Genomic DNA, 7,744 nt, shown 5'->3' with positions numbered 1-7,744 from the left:
GTAAAAGTGGTCTTCTCCTGATCTTCAGGAGCTATATGAATTTGAAAGTAGCATGTATAGCCATCTAAAAAGCAATAATGGGATTTACCTGACAGGCGATCGAGCATCTGGTCAATAAATGGCAAAGGGTGATGATCTTTGCGAGTAGCTTGGTTGAGACGCCTGTAGTCAATGCAAACCCTCCATGAATTCTGTACTCTAGTTGTCAGGAGCTCTCCATGCTCATTCTTGACTGTTGTGACTCCAGACTTCTTGGGCACCACTTGTACTGGACTGACCCATTCACTGTCTGAGATGGGGTAAATGATATCTGCTTCAAGTAGTCTGGTTACTTCTTTCTTGACAACTTCTAAGATGGTGGGATTCAGTCTTCTTTGGGGTTGACGGACAGGTTTTGATACCTCTTCTAAATATATTCTGTGCTCACAAACTTGAGGACTGATGCCTACTATATCCGCCAAGCTCCACCCAATTTCTCTCTCATGTTTTCTCAGCACACAAAGCAGTTGCTCTTCTTGTTGAGAAGTGAGTTCCCTTGCAATGATATAACTGAAAACTTTTGATTATCCTCAAGGTAAGCATACTTGAGTTGTGGAGGAAGGGACTTCAATTCCAATTTCTGCTCATGGCTAGGTTCTGGAGCATCCGGGGCTAGTGGTAATGATAAGGTGTCTGCATCATGTTCAGAGGGTGTCCCCACACTTGGACCTTGCTCCATGTGTTTCTCTTCTAATTCTTCTTGGTGAACTTCAGCTATAGTTTCATTAATGATGTCGCACTCGAAGATAGAATGATCTTCTGGAGGGTGCTTCAGAGCTTCATTTAAACTAAAAACTTACTGTTCTACCATCTATCTCAAAGGAGTAAGTTCCTGGGAATGCATCCAGCTTGAACTTCGAGGTATTCAGGAATGGTCTTCCAAGCAGGATTGATGATGGTCTTCCTGATTCATTAGGGGGCATTTCCAGGATATAGAAGTCAATGAGAAATGTGAGCTCCTTAATGCTCACTAATACATCTTCAACAATTCCAACTACTGTAATAATGCTTTTATCTGCTAACACAAAACGAGCTGCCGACCTTTTTAAGGGAGGGAGCCTTAGAGTATCATATATAGACAATGGAATTATACTAACAGATGCTCCTAAGTCACACATGCAATCAGAAAATATTACACCTCCAATGGTACAGTTAACCATGCATGGACCTAGATCACTACATTTTTCAGGTATACCTCCCATTAAACCAGATATAGAACTACCTAAAGGAATAGTTTCTAATTCATTAATTTTATCCTTATAAATGCATAAATCTTTCAGAAACCTTGCATATTTAGGTACTTGCTGAATAACATCAAAAAGGGGAATAGTTACCTCAACCTTTTTGAAAATTTCTACCATTTTGGGATCAAGTTTCATCTGCTTTCTGGGCTTTCTTGCAAGGTGTGGGAATGGGATAGGGATGGCACCACTTTCAGCTTTTGTATCCTTTGGTGCTCCATTCCTTTGCTGAGCTACTTCTTCTTCAACCTTGTCTTGTACTTCATCTTCCTCTTCAGCATCTTCCATTTCAGCATCTTCTACTTCCACTGAGTCTTTAATTAGGGCGTGTTCTATTGGGCTTGGCTCCTCATGGGTCCTCATTAGAGCTTGAAGGTTGGTTGGTGGAAGCAGGTAGTGATTCTATCCGAGCGGCGAGAGCTTGTAAAGTGGCATTCAGACCATTTAAAGTAGAGTTCAGTGTAGTCTGCATGTCTTGTTGTCCTTGCACAAGAGAACGAAGCATCTCGTCATTTGATGAGGAAGTAGGATAAGTGATCTGTGGGACATGTTGTTGGTTATGCTGGGGTCCTTGTGACTGTCTTAGGTGAGGAGCTCTGTAAGGTTGGTTCTGATTCTGCTGTCTGTTGTTGTTATTGCACCTTTGGTTTCCATTGTTATCTCTGCCTCCTCTATTATAGTTGTCCCTGCAGCCATGGTTGGAATTATCTCTCTAACTTTGGTTGGAGTTATCCTGCCATCCTTGGTTATAGTTTCCTCCTTGGTTGTAGTTGCCGCCTTGTTGATTGTATCCTTGATTCGGGCGGTCATAGAAGTTATGAGTAGCTGCCACAGTGTTATCTTCTTGTTGGAGCTACAGGCATTCATCAGTATAATGACTATAGTCAGCATAAATTCCGTATACTCCTTGTGGAACTAGCTGTTGGTTTTGTTATGGTGTGGCAGGCTGAGCTTGTTGTTGTTCGTTCAACTGCATTTGCTTCAGTAGGTTGGTCATTTCACATATACTCTGTGTAAGAGCAGAAGTCTCAGTACAGAAGGAAACTTCGGCAACGACTTTTGAGTGGGTATTCCTATGCCTGTGATTCCTGGTGGACTCAGCTAAGTTGCTGATCAGTTGCCATGCTTCATCTGCTGTCTTGTATTTTTTCAGAGAACCATTACCAGCACCATCTAGTGTAGTTTTATCCCGAGGCTTCATGCCTTGAGTGAAATAGCTGATTAACACCAGCCTGTCAATCATATGATGGTGGCATGTGTTCAGAAGGTTCTTAAAACGCTCCCAGTACTCATAGAGAGTTTCTAATTCACCTTGAACAATGCATGAGATCTCTTTCCTTAGTCTGTCTGTAACTTCAGCTGGAAAGTATTTTTCCAGAAATTCTCTTCTGAGCGTATCCCAGTTAGTAACAGTTTCTTCAGGTTGGGAGTAGTACCACTCCCTCACCTTTCCCTCAAGAGAAAATGAGAATGCGGTTAACAGAATAGAAGTTTCATTCGCACCATGACGCCTAATAGTAGAACAAGCGGTCTGGAAATCCTTTATGTGCTTAATAGGCTCTTGAGGAGGTAAGCCATGAAACTTGGGCATCAAATTGATTAATACAGTCTTTAGCTCAAAATATGCAGCCAGAGTTGGATTATGCACTTGATACGGCTGTAGTGTAAAATCTGGGGCTCCAGCTTGCTGGAGAGTAATCCTCCTAGGTGCTGCCATGTTATTCGCATGTGAATCAACTGAATCAGTAGTAAAGGAGCTTGTTTCTCTCTCAGATGGCAGTTCAAATTCGCCCTCAGATGAGACTGGTGAATCAATAACAATCACTTCACCACCCTCAGAGGCTAACCGACGTCGAGCTCACCTAATACGTGAAATAGTTCTTTCAATTTTAGGATCAAATGTGGCTAAGCTCGGATCAGGCAATGAACACGTCATTCAATGAAAGAAACATATAGCTCATGGTAATAAAATAAAAATAAAATATGCAAATAAAAATAAAGATATGTACACTAATTAATAATTTAGTACACAATTACAACTCTCTGGCAACGGCACCAAAAACTGGTGCGTGGCAGAAGTTAGGCCAATTAAGAGATTATAATATAATAGAACAGCATTGCGAGTATAGCTCTTAACCAGCTAAAATCTGCCTCACAAATTTCGGAGGGTGTCACAAAAATTTAGAATAGAAAAATACTGGGAGTACGAGTCCCAGGTCGTCTCCCAATGAGTTGCAAGAAAGGATGCTATTTTATTAATTAGGAAATTCCACGAAAGTTGAGAGAGTTGAATAATAAGCAATTAAATCATTGTAAATTAAAGCAATAAAAACTAAGAATGATTATTAATATTCTAGATAAAAAGGCCTTGACTAGGGGAATGATTAATTGGAAGTTCTATCATTGTTGGGATCTCTTAAGTGTAGTATTAAAAAGGTTGTTGTTTTCACTTAGTTAACCCTTACTAAATAAAGAAAAGTCAAGTGATTGAGCAAACTCTTATTTGCAAATCCTAGTCCTCTCCCTTGGGAAGGTCTAGCGTTAGTAAATACAAAACTAGCCAATAATTTCCAGTCTAAACAGTACTTAAGCCTTCCAACTCAAGTGTCTCCTTTTAATCAACCCCCATGTAAAGTATGGAATCTACTCCATTTACATGAATATAACGCTCATAAAAATATAAGAAGAAGACATGATGAATTTAAATAAAATAGGGATTCAAAATTAATTAAAAGTAAAAGTAATCCTTTGCATTAACAATTCATGAAAATAATCCACTTACTACTTTAAACAAGAATTAAGAATATGGAATAAATAAAAGAGTAAGTAAGGAAACATACTAGAATAGTATCTTCAACGGAGGTAATGACTCTTCAATATCCAAAAGCAAAAGTAATAAACTGGGAATGTAAAGAGAACCTAGAGGAAGAGTAATCCTCTCCAAATTCAGATCTAAAAACCTAAAACTATCCTAATGAGAGTGTATCAATGTATCTAAAATTGTGTTGTCTATTGTGTGAAGTTGTGTCTTGAGTCTCTGCATGTTCCCTGGCTTTATTCTATGTTTCTGGGCCAAAAACTGGGTCAAAACGTAGCCCGAAATTGCCCCCAGCATTTTCTGTTAATTCTGCAGATCGCGCAGGTCATGCGTACGCGTCATCCACGTGTTCGCGTCATTCAGCGATTTTTCTTATCACGCGAGCACGTTGTCCATGCGTACGCGTCAGGCACGTGCACGCGTCGCTGCAATTTTCTCCATTCCGCGCGCTCACGTGAGCCAAACGTGTGCATCGGTGTTCGCTGGTCATCTCCTTAGTTTCTTGTGTTCCTTCCATTTTTGCAAGATTCCTCTCCATTCTCTAAGCCATTCCTGCCCTTTAAAGCCTGAAACACTTAACACACAGATCACGGCATCGAATAGTATAAAGGAGAATTAAAATATACTAATTAAAGATCTTTAGAAAACAAGTTTTCAATCATAAAACAATACTAGGAAGGGATTATAAAATCATGCAAATCATATGAATAAATAGGTAAAGGATTGATGAAACCACTCAATTAAACACAAGATAAACCATAAAATAGTGGTTTATCAATCTATGCCGGGCATGTTTGCGGCCTTCCATGCAAAGAGGTCGACATTATCTTTTAGGAACGGTATCAGAGATTCCTTTACGTTTCCTTTCAAAGTTGCCCCAATATTTGTTGTCTTATCTGGGATGTCCTTGATCTAGACTTCCTCGATCTCGCCCTCCGGTTGTGGACGAAGCTCTTTCCGACTGCGAACTCCCCCGAGTTCGATAGTGTTGATTTCTTCTCCTTTACTTCTAAGGTTCATACTTTCGTTGTAACACCATCGTGTGGTTTTCTGGTCTCCTTTTATCGTGGCGTTCCCTGCTGAAGTTGGGAATTTCATACATAGATGTGGAGTTGAAACTACCGCAGCGAGCTGATTTAGCATTGTCCGACCTATCAAGGCGTTGTAGGCTGAGCCCACGTCAACGACGATGTAGTCTATGTTGTGTGTCCTTGATCGGGTTCATTTTCTGAAAGTTGTGTGTAGTGAGATGTATCCAAATGGTTAGATTGGAGTGTCTCCTAGTCCAAACAAGCTGTTCGGATATGCTCTGAGCTCTTTTTCCTGTAGGCCAACTTTGTCGAAGGCAAATTTAAACAAGATATCCGCCGAGCTTTCTTGGTCTACCAATGTGCGGTGGAGATTAGCGTTGGCCAATATGATAGTGATGACCATGGGATCGTTATGTACTGGGATGATGCCCGTCACGTCCTCTTTGGTGAAAGTGATAGCAGGGAGGTCGGGTGCTTGTTTCCCTCCCTCGACATGATATATCTCCTTAAGGTGTCTCTTGCGAGATGATTTGGAGATTCCTTCTCCTACAAATCCTCCATTTATCATGTGGACATGTCTCTGTGGGGTAAGAGGTGGTCGTTCAGTTCGTCCGACCTCTTCATCCCTTCTTCTTTTCCTGGGCTCATTCGTTTTGCTAGCTAAGTACCGACCTAGTCTCCCTTCTCTTACTAATTTTTCTATGATGTTCTTCAAGTCGAAGAACTCATTGGTGGGATGTCCGTAGATTCGATGATATTCACAATATTTTGTCCGATTTTTACCTCCTCTTTTGCTTTTGATTGGTCGAGGTGGTGGAATCTTCTCAGTGTGGCATACTTCTCGGTAAACTTCCACGAAAGACACCCGAAGAGGGGGGAAATTGTGGTATTTTTTAATCTTCTCTCCATGTTAATCTTCTTTTTTCTTGGACTCTTTATCCTTGTCCCGAGACGGGTAGGAGAATCCGGATTTTGAGGTCTCTCCTAGTCGGGAGTTTTTTTCCATGTTGATATACTTCTCTGCTCATTCTTGTACTTCATTCAGAGACGTATGATGTTTCTTTGATATGGAGTGACTAAAAGGTCAATCACGTAGGCCATTGATGAGACCCATGATAGCGGCTTCTATTGGCAAATCTTGTATGACCAGACACGCTTTGTTGAATCTTTCCAAATAATTGCGAAGACTCACCTGATCTCCTTGCTTGATCCCTAATAAGCTTAGGGCGTGTTTGGCTTTGTCTTTCTGGATGGAAAATCTGGCAAGAAATTTCTTGGTCAAGTCATCAAAACTTGTAATGGATCTAGGGGGCAGATTGTCAAACCACTTAATTGCTGTCTTTGTTAAAGTGGCCGGGAAGGCTTTGCACCGAGTAGCGTCTGAGGCGTCAGTGAGATACATTCTACTTCTGAAATTGCTAAGATGATGGCTAGGATCGGAGGTACCATCGTATGGGGTCATGTCGGGAGCTTTAAAATCCTTTGGAACCTTAGATTTCATGATTTCCTTGATGAAGGGGTCTTGATCTTTGTGGGAGGTGTTATCGCGACCGGTTTGGATGGTTTTGATTTTCAGGTTGGCTTCGAGTTTTAGGAGTTTGTCCTTCAACTCTCGGCATCGCCTAGTTTCTCTCTGGAGGTTTCTTTCAGCTTTCAGTTGATTTTCGGCTTCTTTTTCGAGCTGTTTGAGGCGATCTTGTTGGGCTTGTAGAGCCTCCATGATTTTTGTGTTTGGCGAATTCTTGTCTTTGTTTTGTTGAGGCGTATCCTTTGGTGTGGTGTCCGCGTTCTTATGTGGAGTTCTTTCCTCCAATCCGGAGTCGTGGTCGTTGTCAAGGTTGTCCGCCATGGTGATGGGATGACTTCCAGGGTCCCCGGCAACGGCGCTAATGTTCCGAGGGTTACCTGAAACTATTAGGTTGATCTTGGATGAGATCTGCAGTAGCGGCTGGAGCTGATACGTCCGACTTGTTGGAGGCGGTGGTGGTGTTGATGTAGCTGGTCCTTCGTCACCGGAGGGTGGTGGTACCTGCAAGAGACTCTGATGCTTAAGTTAGCATGGGCTTTAAGCAGGTATTTTGTGTAGAATCAGAGTATGAGTTATACTTGGGTGCTCCAGTGCATTTTTAATAGTGTGGAGTGACCTTTCTGGATGAGATAAGTGATGCGAGCAGAAATTGGCGAATTAAAAATTGTTAAAATATATACGTTGCAAGTATAGTTCTTAACTCGCCGGAAATCCGCCTATCAATTTAGAAAGTTGTCACAGAAAATTAAATTTAAAATACTGGGAGTATGAATCCCAGGTCGTCTCCCAACGAGTCGCAGAAAAGTGTGCTATTTTATTAATCAGAGGTTTTTAAAAAAAGTTTGAATTGGGCAAACAGGAAATTAAATTGGAAAATTTGAATAATGAAAATAAAAGCCTTGACTGGAAATTGATTAGTTGGAATCCCTATTATTGTTGGAATGAATTTCAAGATTAATTGACAATTAAAGGTTATCCTGTTTAGTTATCCTTCACTAGGGGAAGGAAAGTCAAACAAGTTGGAATGCTATGTTCGTTCACAAGTTGCAATCCACTTAATAAAAAGGGATTAGTGTTAGTGATTTGG

General features: G+C 41.0%; 1 non-coding gene across 1 annotated transcript; it reads left to right on the top strand.

Annotated features, from left to right (window-relative positions):
- The first annotated feature begins 2,517 nt into the window (after positions 1-2,517).
- On the top strand, positions 2,518-2,625 carry LOC148580654 (small nucleolar RNA R71). Its single transcript, XR_015899557.1, has one exon. It is a non-coding gene; the product is annotated as a small nucleolar RNA R71 (small nucleolar RNA).
- Positions 2,626-7,744: the final 5,119 nt, after the last annotated feature.

This window comes from Arachis ipaensis, chromosome B10 (assembly GCF_059453495.1).
Source record: "Arachis ipaensis isolate K30076 ecotype BB chromosome B10, ASM5945349v1, whole genome shotgun sequence".
Lineage (NCBI taxonomy): Eukaryota > Viridiplantae > Streptophyta > Magnoliopsida > Fabales > Fabaceae > Arachis > Arachis ipaensis.
The sequence above is the reverse complement of the archived record's forward strand: the minus strand, read 5'-3'. Positions and strand labels throughout refer to the sequence as shown.